The sequence below is a fragment of the Triturus cristatus genome, chromosome 8 (genome assembly GCF_964204655.1).
Source record: "Triturus cristatus chromosome 8, aTriCri1.1, whole genome shotgun sequence".
NCBI classification, from domain to species: Eukaryota; Metazoa; Chordata; class Amphibia; order Caudata; family Salamandridae; genus Triturus; species Triturus cristatus.
The window spans coordinates 206,930,107-206,950,055 of NC_140591.1; the positions used below are offsets into that span (position 1 = coordinate 206,930,107).

The 19,949-nt window shown below is 41.7% G+C and overlaps 1 protein-coding gene across 1 annotated transcript in view; it reads left to right on the forward strand.

Annotated features, from left to right (window-relative positions):
* Positions 1 to 1,828: 1,828 nt before the first annotated feature.
* Positions 1,829 to 19,949, forward strand: part of DNAJC28 (DnaJ heat shock protein family (Hsp40) member C28) — a 42,786-nt gene continuing 24,665 nt past the window's right edge. The window contains exon 1 of the mRNA XM_085624051.1: positions 1,829 to 1,919. The gene's annotated coding sequence lies outside the window, so the exon portion shown is untranslated. The remainder of the gene's footprint in view (positions 1,920 to 19,949) is intronic.

The window sequence follows — 19,949 nt, forward strand, 5'->3', positions numbered from 1 at the left end:
GGACGACCTTCACGGATACAGTCTGCCTGGGGTCAGGACGAGGTTATTGTTGCTCATCTTTTAGCGCAGGCGCACTTCACTCAGTGACTTCTCTGTCATGTCGGGGCATCAGAATAGGGATGGCAGCCATTTTGTGGCCACTTCAGTAAGGTCAACTTAAGCAAAGAAACATAAAACGTAATTAGTTTACGTATCAATCAAGCCATGCAAATGCGATTCCCACGTGTATTTTCTAATTAGTAATGTTGATTAATTAAACACAGCAAACAATTAATACTATTAACGTTAATCAATTATTCATGTTAATTCAAAATGATGAAATGGAGGAGGTATACATTTCTTAGGGAAAACCTCGCTCCAGCACTTGCTGCAGACAATGTTTGCCATAAAGCAGGCAACACTCTTTGCGCTTAAAGGCCTTCAGCTCTCTCCCAAGTCGTCTTGCCCCAGCTGCTTCAGCTTCCAGAGTCAGTAACTCTGGATGTAACACCACATCCTCTGCCATTAATTAAGAGAGTGTGAGTTCAACTTAACTTATTGACCGGCGTTGTTACAAAAACCCAACTAGTTAAGGCTGGATCCACAGCAGCGCTACCCATGAGGAAAAGTCCTGCCAGAGGCAGCAGCATAATCACTTTTCATCCCACCATTTCAATTCAACTATCTCAGGAAAAGTCTGCTCTGGACAAGCTGCATTTGAGCAGCACGGTGGCAGTGAATTGACACGAACTCCTGCAAAAGCTTCAATCGCTTCAGGGTTGCAAGAGTAAAGCCATGACTGGGGTGTCCATCTGATCACACATCTCTTCCACTGGAGGGGCACACAATAATTATATCATGCAAGGGATGCTGAAACACCCCAATGGATACAGAGTTTTTGGCCACAGCAACTTATTGTCTATGTGCTAATATCAGGAAACTCAGCAGTAAAAACGGCCCCCCAATCCACAAAACGGCTGCCATAAAAAAGGCCCACATACAATTGCATGGACTTCATTTTTTAGTTTTATTGGCGATAAAGTGTGTGTCACACTTTTAGAAGTAAGTGTCACACTTTTAGAAGTGGAATGCCACTCCTACACACAATAAAACCACCAAAATGTCACACATAAGCAACCTGAAAACTTGGCAGCTATGTAGACTGGGAAACGACAGCCAACTTGAGGTTCAAATAATTAACACTGTTAGCAAAAGGAGAGATACAAAACTGCCTGTAAATGTTGCACATTCAAAGTGTGATCCAATGCTCATTTTTTGTTCTAACCTGAGCCTGATATATTCGTAACGAAAAATACATTTTACGGAATTTAGAAGTAATGAAACAAATCAAGACAAGTTCAATCTATTTCATAGTTGATTGTATTTTTACGATCCAAGCGCACTTTCGACTTGTGTATTTCTGAGATGGCCGCCACTTTTAAAATACGTTTCAGGTCTGGGGCTGGAGTTGTTAGAGGAAGTCACAATGTGGTTAAAGTGACTGCCGTCGCAGAAAATGTATCTGTTTTTAATCGACGAGAGACGGCTGATAAGCTGTTCTGAACGTATTATCTATATCACTTGAAAAAAATAGTTTAATTTCGCTTTTATACTGTTCTCTGAGAGCCTTCCTCTCTGCAAAAAATTGCATGAAACCCTGGCACCTATATCTGTTAACTGAAAACGAATCATTGCTTTTGTGTTAATTGCATTTTCCCTGAATGCTAAGTCGGTTATTCAAGGACAGACACCAAGCAACAAGGGTTACATTGAAAAGAAAACATGCACTCTCGGGAGTTGCCGCTGTAGTCCCTTTTCTGTGTCTATTGGTCCGTGTGGAACTACATCTCCCATCATCGCTTTTGAAACATCAAATGTCTGCTTGGTCTAGCTCCTGCGCGAGACGGAAACTGCCCTTCTGGGCGAGCGGTCCTTGCAAGGTGTGTATACAGTCATAAACGAACAGATCATATTTTCAGCCCTTATTGCTTGTAATTTATAACTTCATGTATTTCTCTTTTCCATTGTTTATCACTAGATGAACGTTGCTGCCCTACTACTTGTGGAATATCTTTTTCTGAAAGGCCGGATGTATTTCTAGATCTGTCACTGCTGTTTTGCAGAACTCTTGCAATGTATTAAAGGGGCATTCGACTATAGGTGCCTGTTTCAGCGATATTTCCAGTAAAAGATCACCACCGAACTAGACTACTGAGTTCAATATGACTAAACTAGGCTCCCAGCAGCGACGTTATATAGTAAATGATTGTCATAGTGTTGTGTTGCTTGGCAACTAGGTTGCTTTAGCATCCTCGTGTTGTATAGAATGTTTGTAATTGATTGCGTGTTCTGGTTCCACTGAGTGGTTGGACCAGAACTTTGCTGGAGTGGACAAGAAGATGTTATGCTTACTGATGCTCCTCAGGTAATAAAGGAATTATCTATTGAACCTCATCTCTTCTGCGTCCTACTTCACTGGCTACGAGGACCTGAGGAGCATCGAACCTACGTGTGCAGAAAAATTGGTTATTATTGGAATCTAAGGATTATCAGATTATTATTTTTTTGGGGATCTTCTACCGTGCTGCGGTATCCTGTACTAATTTCGCTTGCCGGCTGAGCTCTGCTGTGAACGCTTATTTTTTGTTTATTGATTGGGAGCTCTTCCTGTTTTCGACTGCTTCCTTCTCTATTGGATACAATTACAGAGGAGGAATCTCTTTGGGATATGTCATCGCTTACCTTCCGTTGAGAGATCGCATGGTTTGAAGTTACTTCGGTGTTCCATGCTCCATCTCGATCTCGAATCTTCGGAAGCGCATGTGACATCCTTCTTCCGCTGCCTTCTATCATGGATCTTCGGAGGCACAGAATTCTTACTGACACCCTTCCGCTTCAGTCACGTATAGCGGAGCAACGTCACTACGCGGGTCACGCAGCGTGACCTCCCTGACGGCCATTTTGGGAATTGTATTCACTCGTTGCTTAGATGCCAGTTTACCGGAACTGGTTATCGCTTCAACCAACAATTGTATCGAGTACGGCAGGCAATTTGCTCCTTCTTCTTCAAATGATATCTCGCACAGCCGGTAATCAGCACCTGGGTTTTGCATCATAAACTAGGTATTTATAGATACCACATCAGATATTTTAAACGATCTGAACTCTGTACCATTCATAATACTTATCTCTTGTGACTTATTATTTTTGTTGTACTGCACATCGAGAACAAAATTTCACCAATCTAATTATATTATTATTCTACATTTGTCACCATGTCTACGGAGGACACAAGTACATCCATGAACAATAATGCTAATTTTAGCATTTCTTCTCCTCAACCATTTTGGGCCACTGGAATTGAACCTCCTCTCAAGTGGTCTGAGTGGAAGGCGTACTTCATCAACTATATTGAAGCCGCTGATGAAGCAAAAAAGATGGCGGCTGAGCAGAAGAAAAGATTACTTCTACATGCCCTTGGTGCAATGGGACTTAAAGCGTTCCATCAATTAACTAATACTGTTACTTCTGGTGATTTTAATGTTTTTGAAATCGCTTTATTATAGTTGGATAATTATTTTAAACCCAAACTATGCATTGGTGTTACTAAATATCAATTTTTTCAGAGAAAACAGTCGAAATCTGAAACTATTGATAACTACGTTTTTAGATTTAAAGAGGCTAGCTCTTGATTGTAAATTTGGGGTTTTACATGACGATTTAATCAGAGATCAGGTCGTCATGCATACCTCCAATCCTGCGATCCAAGATAGAATGTGGGTGAATGGCGACGCCTCACTAGATGACATATTGGCTATTGTAAGGAAAGCGGAAATATCTGGTTGATGTGCTGTTGCTTTAAAGAATGATACTCAAAATGTAGCGCTAATTGGTAAAGCTAATGTTTCTAATGATTACAATAGAGGCCCTTGCAGGTTTAAGGATAGACCTCCTCTTAAGGAGCGTGCTAAATGCTATAGGTGTGGAAGCCTGGATCATCTTGCTCATAAGTAAGTCTTGTCCTGCCATTAAGCAGAAGTGTACCAATTGTGGGTTACTCGGCCATTTTGCGAAAGTTTGTAAGAGAAAGAACTCCAGAGTTAAGTATGTCACAAATACGAATTGTTCAAGTGAAAGTGTTGATGAGTCTGTTTCTGATCCTACTGATATGATTCTGAATGAGGATCTATCTAAAAGCTTTAGAAGTAACTTGATGCTCAATAATAATGGTGTTGTTTGTACCAACAAACATATTTGCAACATGTTGATTGGTGGTGTGAATGTTGACATCATAGCTGACTCAGGGTCACCTTACACCATAATTGAAGAAAAGTTGTGGAAAAGTAAATTCACTAGTAAGGTAGATGAGCAATTATTTGAACCACATATCCACCCTGAGGGTTATGGTGGTGAGAAAATTGATCTTATTGGTTTCAGATGGTTTGTTTTTGAGTTAAAAAACAGACGTTGTTGTGCTAAATTGTACGTTGCCAAAAGTGGCCCTCCTGTTTTGGGTTGGTTGGATCAGAAGCAACTACATATTATTTTAGATCCCAACAGCAAAGAACAAGTCTTGATTGTAGATGAAGGTTCATCATTGGGTGAATGAATGATAAAACAATTTCCTTCTGTCTTTAGCGGTAAACTGGGCAATTTACGAGGTTTCAAACATTTAATCCGCCTTAAAGAAAATGCTACTCCCAAGGTTCACCGTTGTCGCAATGTACCTATATTGGTTAAGGATGATGTGGCCAAAGAACTAGAAAAATTGGTATCAGCAAAAGTAATAGAGCCAATAGAGGCGTCGGAGTGGATTTCTCCAGTTGCTATTGTCAAACGGTCCAATGGAAAAATCCGACTCTGTGTCGACCTCCGCCATCTCAACAACAATATTGTTATTGACAGGTTTCCTTTACCTAAAATTAATGAGATGGTGAGTTGCCTTAAGGGAGCAAAGTGGTTTTCCACTGTCGACCTCTCTTCAGCCTATCATCAAATTTCCTTGTCCAATGACTCTAAACACCTCACGTCATTTATAACTCCCTTTGGATGTTACCAATTTAACCGCATGCCTTTTGGCCTTGCATCAGCGGGAGCTGTGTTTCAACGCTTGATGTTTCACTTATTTAAAAAAGAGGTGGGTGTGACCTTTTTCCAAGATGATATTCTAATTTATGGTGGAATTAAGCAGGAACATGATTCTAGACTCATCAAGGTATTGAGCATATTGGAAGGTAAAGGGCTTACTATTGAGTTCGCTAAATGTAAATTTGCATGTGAAAGTGTAACGTACCTGGGCCAGGTCATTGATCGCAATGGTGTTAGACCTAAGCCTTCTTTGGTCTCGTCAATCAAAGAGGCACCAACTCCTAACAGTAAGGATGATGTCAGGTCTTTCTTAGGCATGGCAGAGTTCTGTGCCAAATATGTCCCTAATTTTGCCGACAAATGTTTCAACATTCGTCAACTACTAAAGAAAAATGTGAATTTTTTTGGGTCTACTGAATGCGAAAGGGATTTTAAATCTGTCAAGACTGCGATAGCAAATGTTTCTTGTCGCAGCAGTTTTGACCCTGCAGCTGGTTCTCCCTTGGATCCATGTCCAGTTACGGTCCTTCATATGGTTCCCCATACCATTCCCAAAAATCTGACACCCTTACTGAATAACATTCTTAACTTAGGACAATTTCCGGTTGACTGGAAAAATTCCCTGATAAAACCTATTTTGAAAAAACCGACTCTTGAGCCCTCTGAAGTCGCTAACTACCGTCCTATTACTTGTTTACAATTTCTGTCAAAAGTTCTTGAAAATGTGCTATATGAGGAACTGCGGTCCTTTATAGAATCTAATAAGAAACTGGATGCAGCACATCATGGTTTTAGGCCACGGCATAGCACTGAATCCACATTGATTGCAGCTACTGAAAGTCTACGAGCGCAACTAGACCAGTGTGGAAAGGCCATACTGGTAATGCTTGATTTATCCGCCGCGTTTGATGCGGTGGACCACCGCATACTTCTTCAGCGGTTGCCGGAAATAGGGATTACTGATAAAGCTGCAGATATTCTTCGTTCTTATTTGACTAACAGATAACAAGCTGTGATTTTAGATGAGCACAAATCTCCCCTTTTTGTTATGCCATGTGGGGTTCCTCAGGGATCAGCACTTTCGCCTACCCTATTTAATACATATGTTACCCCACTGGCTAAACGTATTCGTTCCTTTGGTTTTAAGGCAATTTGTTACGCGGATGACACGCAAATTGTTGTCTCACTAACCGCCAATCCAGAGACTGTGGCAGAACGTTTTAAACTCTGCATGAGCCAGATTATTAGCTGGATGCAGAACAATTGTTTAAAATTGAATGCGGGGAAGACGGAAGTGGTCATGTTTGGAAGGGACATCTCACTTTGGAATTCCAACTGGTGGCCCGCGACAGCAGGGCCATGCCCCCAGCCCGTAAAGAAGGTAAAAAACCTTGGAGTCCTGATTGATGACCATCTCTCCTTATCAGACCAGGTCAATAGCATTACCTCATCTTGTTTTTATACATTGAAAATTCTTAGGAAAATTCTTCCTTTCATCCATATGTCCCTGAGAAAAATGGTTGTTACGGTGCTGATCCTGTCAAAAATTGATTGCTGTAACTCACTCTACCTTGGAGCAAAAAAAAGTGGGATTTATAAACTCCAGACTTTGCAGAATGCGGCTGCCCGGCTATTATTAAAACTCCCCAAATTTAGTTCTATTAGTCTAATTGCTCGAGAACAACTGCACTGGTTGCCCACATCGGCTAGGATTCAGTTTAAATCTATGTGTATGTTACACAAGGCTCTGCACGGGACGGGACCTGTGCAGATTAGTCAATATATAAAGCGATACACTCCACAGAGATGCCTTCGTTCAGCTTCAGCGTATTTGCTTGTGGTCTTAAGAGTAAAAACGTTGAAATGGGGTGGCAGAAGTTTTCGATATTTGGCCCCAAAGCTATGGAACTCTATGCCTCTGTATCTTAGAACTCAAAACAACCTGTTACAGTTCAGGAAGGAACTTAAAACTTGGTTATTTGCGTGCACCCAATCGGGGGTTTGATTTTCCGGTTACACTCTACGGTAGCAAGCGCTAAGACGCCACGGCAAACACGCGCTTTATACATTTTTCATTTCATTTCATTTCAGCAGAAAGTGTTATGACTACTGATGCAAGTAATAAGGGGTTGGGCGCAGTTTTATCTCAGTATGATTGTAAAGGCAAAGAGAACATTATTGCCCTTGCCTCTAGATCTCTCTCTCCATGCGAGGAGAAATATCCTATAATTGAGAAGGAGGCTTTAGCGTGTGCTTGGGGTCTCGATCACTTTAAATGATTTATGTGGGGAAAAGTTTGTACTTTAAGATGCGACCACAAGCTTTTGGTCAAAATATTGACCACGGAAGGTTCTTCTAATGTCTCGTCTAGACTTGCTAGAATTTCAATGCGGATGCAGAATTTTACGTATAGAATTGTTTATACCACTATCAGGGGAAATTTTGTTGCAGATTTTCTTTCTAGAATGCCTTATGTTGGAAAAATGTGAGGATGACAAATGGAATGATTTTCAGGTGGCTTTAATTCACGATCATGGCCGTTCTGCTATCAACAAGATTGAATGGGAATCTGAATTCCGTAGTGACGATACATTATCTAAGGTTGTGTCATTCGTTTTGAATGGTTGGCCCCGTAAGGATAGTATACCTGATACGGTCAAACCTTTTTGGGAGGTCAGATCTGAACTCTCCTTTTGTGATTTATTCCTTTTAAGAGGAGAGGGAATTATACCTCCTATGAATCTTCGTTCATCTATTGTTGAACTATGCCATGAGGGCCATTCTGGCATTACTAGAACCAAAGCGGTGCTCAAAAAATTATTCTGTTGGCCTGGTTTGGATATTGAGACAGAGAGAGTGGTCAGGAAATATACCTTTTAACACTCGATTAAATCTCTCAACCATACCGTTTCTACAAGGGTTATAAAGAGAGGAAGTTCTGTGATTCACACCAAGTTTTGAAAAGTAATTCTTAGCCATATTAGACACAAATTGGACTCCATTGTCACTAATTAGTGATGCCGGAATACCCTCCGAAGAGAGAACTTCATCCAAGAACTCAAGAACAGCCATAGTATCGGCTTTATCAACAATTTGATTCGCCACACTGGTCCTTATTGGGTCCCAAAATGTCAATAGCCACCGTATCCCACGGTTCCTTTGAAACAATAGTGTCGCACATAGGTGGTCTGAAAGTCTTTAAGGTCTTGTCAGAATTACCACACGCAGTACAATTCAAATCGCTACTAGTGATTCCCAGGATTGGGTCACACACGTGGGTAAGACTGTCTGGGCTTACCGGGTGACTGCCACTGAAGCTACTGGGTTACCTCTGTTTATTATTATGCGAGGACGCAAACCCCAGTCTAAATTTAACCCTGGTTGGTTATGTCCTTCTGGTACTGTTAATTGGTCTAAGGATGAGGTGTGGAATAGAATGCAACGTGTTCATGAGAGAAGCAGAGACCATTATAATGTCAAACACTCTAACAAACCAGTTGTGATTGAAGTGGGAGACTGGGTTAGGGTTAAAAATCCAGGGTTTGTATGCAAAGTTGAGAGTGCATTCTTCGACGCTGAGGAGGTTGTTGAAGTATTACACAATGCTGTCAGACTTAAGAATGGTGAAGTTTGGAATCTAAAAAGGGTTGCTATGGATCGTCCTTGTCAATCTAGAAGAATCAGTGATGATCCTCACAATTCAGAATGGTTGGAAGACGATATTAACAATGAAGCATGTTCTCACTCATCTGTTTCTCCTGGAATGACAGAGTGCTCTGGTGTGGAGCCTTTTGTTGTTGAGGAGGGGGATGGGGTGGTTCCGGATGTTCCAAATTTGGCTGGTCAAAATTCCGGTGAGAATATCTCGTCTTCTGACTCTTCTGCTCTTAATCAGAAGGTTCTTCGTGAGAGGAAAGCTCCCTCTTGGCTTAGGGATTTTGTGGTTAACAATATGTAATTTTCTGACTTAAAGATGGTGATTAACAATATGTAATGTACTTTCCCTTATTTGTAAGTTCATTTTTGTTTTTTTAAATTATTTTTATTTATTGTTTATATTTATATATAGAAAGGGGGAAGTGTTGTGTTGCTTGGCAACTAGGTTGCTTTAGCATCCTCGTGTTGTATAGAATGTTTGTAATTGATTGCGTGTTCTGGTTCCACTGAGTGGTTGGACCAGAACTTTGCTGGAGTGGACAAGAAGATGTTATGCTTACTGATACTCCTCAGATAACAAAGGAATTATCTATTGAACCTCATCTCTTCTGCGTCCTACTTCACATGTTTATGCGTATATGAAAGCTCAATATTGCGGCACACGACTGGACACGGAAAAATAAACTGATCAAAGTTTTTGCAGCAGTGTGGCACATCCCACTGCCAGCTGAGAGGCACAGCCACCAACCTTTATTGTTGCTTATACTGCACACTGATATTCAGGCAATGTACATGCACACTTCTCCAACATGCAGAATGACCATTTAAAATAATAACCGATTGGAACATTTAAAAGCTTGTATTATATATATTTAATTGGAGTTGTGGTTTATATACATCACTGAGATTGGGCAGGACCAGATTTATAGGTAGGGTGACCAACTGGCATGGGTGCAAATTCAGGACGGTGAGTGTAAAAATTCAGGACAAAGGGTCAAAATTCAGGACAAAAATTCAGGACAGGAGGTCAAAATTCAGGACAAAAGGTAAGTTTTACAGACACATCAGAAGAGGTCGCGCAATAGTATATAAGTTAGTAAATAGACAACCACTTAATGCTAAGTTAAAAGAAGTTTATATTAGGTTGAGACAGTTGGGCACTTCATGGTTTTTCAGTATGCGCACAGCTTTGAGCAAATGTGCAGGTCTTTTTGTGGTAACAAAACCGCCCCCGCCCCCAACTTTCCAGCCTCCCAGGGAAATGCCTAATGCCCGGTCCGGCCAGTCCAGATTTGCTACCACCCTGCAATAGTGACCCTCCTCTTCACATAGACCCTCTCTCATGTGTATTTCATTTCTTTTATAGTGCTACTCATCCCTAGTAAGTAGGACAGGGTGTCGGAGTGCGTTGCATCACACACATATTATATAGAGACAATGACTCATATAAATGTGAAAATCAATCTATAGGAAATGTACTTAAGATAATGGGGGTTACAAGGTGTAATCATTCTTTCATCCATCAGTTAGTCTTTAACCATTCATTCTGTCCTTACATCTGTGTGCCCATCTATATCAATATTCAACCATTTGCAAACCTATCCATCATTTATCCATCATTCCACTCATCCATCCCTCCATCCACCCTTTCACTCATCCATCCCTGTATTCATCCTTTCACCTTATCCATCCGTACATGCTTCCATCCACTCTTCCACTCATCCATCCAGCCATGTACCCATTCACCCATCCTTTCACTTACTCATGTATCCACCCAGTCACTCATCCTTCCACCCATTCACCCTTTCAGTCATCCATACATGCATCCTCCCTTTCTCTCTCCATCCTGTTTTCATTTAGCCATCCATCCTTCCATCCACCCATCCATCTACTCATCCATTAAGGACTCCATCCATTGACCATATCACTCATCCATCCTTTCACTCATCCATCCATCCTTTCTCTCATCCATCCACCCATTCACTCCTACACTCATCCATCCATTCTCTCATCCATCCACCCTTTCACTCCTTCATTCATCCATCCATCCTTTCTCTCATCCACCCACCCTTTCACTCCTTCATTCATCCATCCATCCTTTCTCTCACCCATCCACTAAAAATCTGTGCTTAGCATAGTGAGCCTCCCGACTGGTAATTTGCTGCTTCTGGCATTGCATCCAAATATATAACACAACAAGTAGTGTTACACTTACAAGCCAGAACTATTGGCTTTGTCAATGGTTGCTAGTTGCATAAAATAAAAAAGCAGCAACCATGGATTTGGTGAATATAACATTGAAAATGCATCAGTTTAAAATGGTGAGACAGTGAAAGACCCATAACCCCTTTTTTAAACTTGTTTCACCACCTCCTTTTCATGAACTGGATTCTCACCTAGAAGCATGGGCGTTTTTGTTCATTTCTTCCACCTGACTGAATGTCTTGCCCTAAACGAGGCAGGAGGAGGCCCACCACATGCAGTAAGAGCACAGACTGCCCCATTGTCATTCTTTATGTGGCAATCGGCCGCAGACAGAATGACGTGGGTGGGGTGGGCCTCCTCTTGTGCTCAGAGGAGTGTGAGGTGGCCCCATCAGGGAGCTGAGGCTTCTGGTAGGGGAACAGTGATGTTCCCCAATGTTCAAAATCACGGACATAAAAGTGATCTTCACGGACAAGGGACGTGAGATCCAAATTACGGATGGTCCATTTAATTTATGGACAGTTGGTCACCCTATTTATAGGTGGGTATCAGACAAGACAGCTGAGTCTGTCGTGGCCTTTTTAAGTAGTTTCGATGCGTGGGAGGACCACTTGTCCTTTTACTGTGCTTTGGTCGCTATGCATGACTTTGAATCAAAAATGAGTGAGAGATGGAACGCTTCACAATAAGACATCAGTATATGGATAGATAAAAAGTGTATGAATACAGTGTGGCGTATGCGGGAAGTGTTTTGTAGTTGTGCGCATGTAGGGTAGACAACTCTCCCCAAGAAAAATATGTTTTAATATTCTGCAAAGCCCCGGGCATGAATCTTAAGTAGAAGGTTATGTGTTCTATATATGTTATTCTATGGTATTCATTTTTACATGACCTTTCTGTCCTTGTTAACTTTAATTATCAGTCAGAGGACATTAGGGCAGCTGTAGAACACATTTTGAAGTGTTTTCTTCTTACATTTACTGTTTAAAGTGTGATCTCTTTCTTTTGACGATCCTTTTCTATTTTAAGGGAACCCTGCAAAATGTCTGTCTGTGTGAAGCTTGTGATCCTCTTCCTCTATTAGGTTTAGTTATAGCTTGTCGATAAGCTTTCTGTGAGGTCAAACGTTTAGTGATCATCTTCATTTCTTCCAGCTCAGTTTGTATAGAACTGTTATCAATGAAATGTGATGTTGTTTTGAACTCAAATGGACAAGAGACTGAATGCACATGTGATACATTAGCATCGCCTTCCGTATTTTCTTGGTGTTCTTTTTCATGCAAATCTCTTTCCTTAGTGAAGTAGATTTTTTACTTTATGCCTAAGTTTTAAATTCAATAACATCAGAAAATCTGATATGGCCACCCTAAGTTTCCCCAACTTCAAGGAATCAGTTTCATTAGCTTTGACTCTATTCTTTTAGTAAGCTAGTTGCACATTATTATCTAATGTTTGAACCTAAGTAGTCACTTTATCTTGTGGCATAGAAAAAATCAAGGCGTCTCTTTCTGTTTCGGGCTCCCAAAGTAAATTTCCAGCAGATCCATTTTGCCTGCAGCAAGAATTGCCCAATTTATATGGCTGATCCTTGAAGGCTTTCCATAATACACTTTTTTTCTCAGCTTCAGATGCTCTCCAGTGTGTCAATAACTAAGCACCCAAGTGGTGCCATATCTCGAAATTTGTTTATTCTCTTTGTCTCGTTATAGACCTTTGGCCATTCATTCCATTCAGTACTCTGTGAAAACATTCTGCAAATATGTCCATTCAAATTTTAGTTGCATAATCTGCTTTTTAATTTTCTACAACACTTGTTTGTACCGAAGAACTTGACTGTACTGGTACGCCTATTTGCTTGTGGTATTTGGTTGTCCTGCCATATTGGTTACCTCCGTGTTGGGTGTAGTAATCACAGAAGGACAAAACATGGAACTCCATCGACAGTCCATGCATGTTGATCTTTTCAATTGTGCTCCTGGATAATCACCTGAAATGATTTTGCATTGTAGACAATAATCTGTTTTTTTTATATCTCTATATTCTCGTACGTCTCCCATCAGCTCTACAACCAATTTTGGGTACAGAATCCTTTTTGATGTGTCTGGAGTTTCCCCTTCCATCACTTTTCATTTTTGTTCTGAACAAATTCTCATATTTTAGTAATTTATGCTTTGGCAATCCATGTTTAAATTATGCCTTCTGATTTTTCTGCAGTTGCACAACTTATCAGTTCTCGACTCTTCTGAGCATTAATCTTTTCTACTATCTAGTTAACAGTAACTTAGCACCTTCTAAGCTAGGTCTCAGTAGTGATGTTGCCTATTTGTTTAGCAGGTCCTTTAATAGTCTATGTATGGACTCAGTTAAGTCTCAGGTGGTAGCTCTAGTTAAGTCTGCAGCCCACTTCTGAACTCCACCTATAACCTTCTCATTTGACTTGTTCTTGGCAGTGGGGATCTAATACAAACGTGGCAGTTTTAATCTCTCAGCTAGTTTGAACGGAATTCAACCCGAGTCCTTTCCACATAAGAACAATGAAACCAAGGGCACGTTTCTATGCAAATACCGAAGTGCATGTAATCAACAGCCTCAAATGAATTCTCTACATTTCCTTTAGCACTCCTTCACACCTGCTATACAGTCATCTATGCTTTATGTAAAATTCACATATGTAATAATTACAAAATGTATATAAAGCAATGTGGTGTGAAAAATACTGTGAAACATTAATAATGTAAATTATAGCAGCATCAGCTGTTAATAATAAAGCATTGAATAAATATTCATATAAATACTCCAGTTCAGCAACCTTTCTAAATTAATATAAATAACTTTACCTCTTGAACGCATGAATAAATAATTAGCCCAGTTCTATAAACTAATATATAGTTCAGTTTCAATCTGAAGTTCTATTAATAAAGAAATAATTATTTACCTTTGGTAACACTGTTTTTGGTGGATACTCCGTATAACCCCAAATACCTCGCCTTAGAATATCCACTCAGCTCCAGGCTGGATCCGGAGATTGTTTTATAGCAGTTCTCCTGTGTACTGCACATGAGAAAGCAAGCTCACTTCAGTTTATTATCTTTACCCTTTCCTCTCCTTCGATGCACCATGTGAACAATTGTTGGTAGCTGTGTGTTTTAGAAGTTTAGGAGTTATGTTTAATGCACTTGCAAGCGTGCATAGTTATTTTCTTGATGCCATCCACGGAATGCTTATGTAATGTATAATGCACGTAATAGTACAAGTTGCTTGCCAATTGTTAAATACCGATGTTTGTACTTGATATAATGCATGGTATACTATCACAATTGTGTATACCAAGTACCTAACACTATGTATGACTTGAGAAACCAAGAAAAACCAATAAAGTGTGTTTAAAAAAAAAATTGTTGGTAGCTGTGTGTTGAATACTAACTAGGGACCTTTTTAGATGTAAAAAGAAAAGAGGCCACTCCACAGAACGGGAAGGTGGAAGGGCAGTGAGTAAACTGTGGTTAATATCCACCAAATAGACCATAAGTAACTTGTTCTTCTGTTGGATCCTTCTAACCTCCGATTCCTCACCTTAGACTAGATACCAAAGCAGTACCTCCCCAAGGTGAAGACTCTGTGGAGTGGTCTCAGACCAAAGAATTTTGTTGAACCGAGCAGACAAAGTGTCCTTCCTGCCAATCCTGGCTGTCAAGGCAGTAGTACTTTGTGAATGTATCAACCAAAGCCCACTTCTCACACCAACAAAGTGGTACCAGCCGTAGCCATGGTGGAATGGACACTCAGACCTTCTGGGGCTGCTTCTTCATCAGTGTGTAGCAGATCTCAGTGCAGAGGACTAATGTCCTCTTCTGCTCAAACTTCCCTATCTTTGTTCCAGGCAACCCCACAAAAAGTTGATCTTTCACTTCATGAGCCTTGTGCCGTGTATGTAAAAGCTTAAAGCCCTTTTGGAGTAGAAACCGATTTATCTTCCCCCCTCTATGGTGGTAGAGTGATGGTTTGCACAACATGGAAGGGACTCACAACTTTTGGTAAGGAGGCCGCCCAAGTCCTCGTCACCATTTTCCCTGGGGAAAAAGGTGTTGTTGAGCATTTGCACTGAAAGAGCCTCAAGCTCACTCAGGTGACAAGCTGACGTGACTAGGCATGGGCGGAGCTCGCCGACTTTCGCTAGGCAGAACTCCCCGAAGTGACCAAAAAACTCAGCCGCACTATGCGGAGTTCCGCAAACGGCAGAGTGCGTTAGGTCGTGACGTATGCGCAGATTTTTAGCACTGGAAAATCAGCGTGTACTGCACCATGCGCAGTGTAAGAGGGTGCCGCATCTTTCTGCCTCTTGAGGAGATGTTCCCAACGCAGGCAGTCACGGATGGTCGCTACGGCTCGCGTTGAGAAACCTTCTGTTCGCGTTGAGGAAACTGCCCCTCGAGTAGAACATCTCGGTGGTCCGGAGTAAGACTTTCCTCGCTTGCGCTCGCCAACTCAACGCTGGGGACAGCGAGCGAGGAAAAAGCTCTGCTCCACTACACGGAGCAGAGTTTTTCAGAACTCCATATGCTATGCAGAGTGGAAAGATCTCCGCAAACTCCGCAAGCAGAGTGGAATTTCACCCCCAAACCTAGATGTAGCCTCAATGAGGAAGACCATCTTCCAGGTAAAGAGATGCAGCGAGTCCAGAAGCAGCTCGAAGGGCGTACATGCGACGAAACTCAAGACCAAGTTACCATCCAACTGTGGCATGACAAATGGCATGGAAGACTGGGTGTCAAACGGTTAATAAATCTTATCACAACAGGTGATATGAAAAATAATAGTTGGTCCAACAAATGTAGACCAGGCCTGCAAAAGACCTTTCATAGAGCTCACAACAAGGCCTTGCTGGGATTAAGATAAAACAAACAAAAGCAGCTTTGCCTGTAAGGGGTAAACAATGCGTACATCATACCAGGTTATACATTTTTCCCAGTGCCCGGGATAAGTGGTTTTTGTGAAAGGGCATCTGATGATGAGGATGGCATCCACCTCTTCTGGTGGTAAGTTGAATGTAGTTAAATGCTGTCATACCATCTCCATGCAAGAAGCTGTAAGTTGCGTAGATACAGGTGGAGGACCTAGCCCTTTTGCTGAGACAGGAGGCTCTTGTGAAGTGGCAGCCTGATTGGTGGACAGATGATCCTGTACTGGAGTTCTGGTACCATACTCTCCTTGCCCAATCCAGGGCAGTAGGATGACTTGGGTCTTCTCGTTGCTGATGTTATTCAGAACTCGAGGTAGAGGCAGAAAGGTGTACAGGAGTCCCTTGTGAGAACCTGCACCATGCTCCCCTTGATGGCTTCCTCTGAAAACAAGAGTCCTCTGATCTCCACCTCTCTCAGCTGACTTCCCTACCCAGCGGTGACATGTCAGTATGGCAGCTGTAATTCTAATACCTCAGCTGCCCTATGAATCACTACTGCTAATGAGGCACTCTCTTCCATTAGTGGCGCATGTGGTGAGTCAAGCTCTGTCTCAGTAGAGGTATCAACCCCTACTGCCATTCTGTAAATCAAGGTGTAATGTATTATCGGTATAATGAGGGGGGAACAAACTGTCGCCCTCACCATCATCAACATCCGTGGATGCACCCTGCCCTTGCACAGGATCATGGTCAGAACCAAAAAGATAGTGGTGCATCTGCTGATAGCTATGATGCAGTAAAGGTACAGGGTTAGAGTCTGGCTGCATGATGACTAGTTGCACTTTAGAAATGTTGCAATGTGAAATCGGTCAAGCTTAGGCTGATGTCAGTTTGAGGTCTGATATGGGTGTCTGCACTGGATCATTCTCTGGCATTGTGGTGGCAGGAAACAGCGTCAGTTGTAGAGCCGGAGTGGAAGTCCTGACCCGAAAATGAGTCCTAAGGAGACAGATGGCGCCGGAGGGGACCTCCCGGTAATGTGGGGCCCAAAAGTATGCCAGAGGGATCCGGAAACACACTGAAAATGTGCAGCATGACCTCTTAGAAGACCTCATTTTGCTGCGGTGGTGCATTAGGACCAACTGAGGAATCCGTATCAGAGCTGGTGATCTTAGAGGAGTGCAATTTATATTGTGACGCCCTTGTGTCTTCTCTTTGGAGTCAGAATGCTGGGATTGTGATGACTCCTGCTTCACCTTTTTCTGCTTGTGTTTGGACAAAGATTTGCAGGAGGACTTAGAGCATCCTATCTGGTTTTTAAAAAACACCTGAAAACCTGGCTTTTCTCATCCTAGGTTGTTGTTTGTGCACTTCTTTTCTGTCTCCTCTGTGTCTGCTATAGCGCCTTGACACCCTCAGGTATAATGGCATCCTATATATCCTATCCTACGAAACTAATTGGTCGCAGGAGCGGCCTAAAGACTGGGATTGAGACAGACCTCGACTTGGTGTGGGAGCTGGATGTATGCCAAATCTGTGCCTTCTTCGTGTGTTTGGCGGCATACATATTCGCCAGGTCTTATATTGTCTTTAGATGCATGAGGGCACACTTATCACACAACAGGAACCGAAAGCACATCTTTTGCTGGTCTGTGATCAATATCTACTCCCTGCCGTCTTTCCTTCAGAGAAACATCTGTTGCCAATTGGCAAAGAGGTGTCACAAATTAAGAAGAACATACAGTGGACATAGTCGAGGCCTAAGGATAGAAGATGCTGGTGGGGAAAGTATGAAGAAAATTTGAAAATTGTTGACTACTTTCATTAAATGGCTGGAGAATCAGAGTTGGGAGATATTCATAGCATGAGGGATAAGGAGAGGGGGAAATATATTACACAGTGAAGTAAGGTAAGTAAGGTAAGCAAATAAGTATGCTTAAGTCCCACAAACAGTAATCATAATTACTGTTCTTCCTAGAGTGGGGCCTCTTTGACCTGAGTTGTGACCAAGCGAGGTGAGGTCCTATCCTCGTACGAGACAGGTGAGAAACAACTTTGAGTAGTTTTATATATGTGTTCTATATACTATAAATGCATATAAGTGACTGGTTGATCTGCATGCTCCACAGTAGACATCACCACCCTGGGTCGTTAGGGACTTGATCCACTATTTCTTTTTGAGTACTACAGTGTATATTTTATTTTATAGGGGGCAACTGTATCCTGTCAGTACAGAGGATCTGTATTTGGTACGAAAGGATGTATTGATTCCAACCTTTTTCGCTTATTTTCCTGTTATAATTACTGCTTTTTCACCTGATTTTTTTAATGCAGTAGCAACGTCTATTCCAGATAGGTCCTGATGAAAGCCTAGGACTAGGAGTCCAGGAGGCTGAAACATGTCGACCGTACCTTTAAGCAGCCATTATTTTTGTAAGCTGCTTTTGCACTGTTTTTAATAAGGATTACAAGGGCTATCCAAATAAGTTTTTTCTCTCTTCTAAATCCTTTTTTAGCTTCACTTTCACACTATTGCACTTCACGTATTTTTCTCACCTATTTTTTGTGATCACATCGATGTACAAATTGAGAGCCTGTTTCTCTCCTCTTTTTGTTCTTCCTTTATGACCTGGTCAAGATACAATCCACTAGAATTTCCTCTATGATCAAGAGGTACAGTGGATGGTAGGAAGGATACCCAGATGATGATACTGATGACTGTGGTGAGTGATGGGAATCCGATCTCTCGCAAGGGTCCTCTCGTTCTATATACTGGCCTTTTGTAGTACTCTTTCTGTTATATGTGTCTTTAGTCCTCTTCCCAGAAAGGAGGCCACCGGATTCAGTTGTTGTTTCATATAGTATTTGTAGTGGAAGTAATCCGTGATAGGTCTATATATATCCCTAGGACCCTCCACTATACTTTTGTTTTTCGTCATAATTACTCCCATCCAGGGTCAATTCTTGGTAGGGTATACATACTTTTTTTTTTTTTACTGGTTTTATTTTTAATTATCAGACAAAAAAACTTTAGCAGGTGAGTCTTATACACATCAAGTTTGACATTAATACAATCAATTGTTACTTTTAGAGATACAAAAATTGCATAATGAGGGTTCTTCCTCCCAACTCCTACGCCCCTCCCTCTCCCTAGATTAGGTAGGGCCTACCCAGATTGCACAATCTTAGAAAATGGGATAATCCACCAATCATTTATGGGTCTTGTTGAGTGGGGTGCACATCGCCGATTTCAACTCCCTAAATCTCTAGGTAATAATATCGTAGCCACGGCTGCCAGATTGTCTTAAATTTTTGGGGACATCCTCTGGCCATGTAGGTTGTTTTCTCGGCCCCCATATACAAGTCAATGCTGGTACGCCATTCCGCATAGTGGGCAAATATTCCCCTCCCCAGTGATTGGCAATGACTCTTTTTGCAACTAGGAGTCCCAGGTTGCACAGCAGGAGTTTGTATCTGGGGAGATCGATCTCTGGAGGGATGCTCAGGATAATATATTTGGGGTCCCTAGGAATCTGTGTGCCTAATATGTCACTTAATTCCTTCATTATTCGTGATCAGTATCTCTGTACCTGCTGGTATTCCCATAGCGTATGTATATAGGTGCCTGGATCGGTTTTACAGCGCAAACAGGCATTTCTGCCCTACCCATTGCGTGGAGTCACACCCTGCACAGAATTTTGAAAATGTATTAATCTTAACCGGAGATTAATTGCGACCACCCCCCCCTTGGATGCATCAACGCTGCCTCCGAATCAATGTCTTCTAACAGGCCCGTTGTTTCCTCCCATTTACACCTAAGGGGTATCAGTCTGTCAGGGATGTTATTTATTAGGGTTCTGTATGTCCAGGAGACTGCCTTTGAGGGCATCTCCCTTTGCAACAGTCTACCTTCTAGTGGTGCATATTCTTGGATATCTGTAATGACAGGTTTTTGTGCCCTCCAAGCATGTTGAAATTGTAAATATTTATATTGTTGCGTATCTGACAGTTGGCATTCGGCTTGTAAATCCTCAAAGGTGATGAGGTCCCCCCCTTTGATTATGTCGCCTAGGGTCGTGATCCCGACAGTGTTCCATTTCTTGAAGCCCTGTAGTTTCGC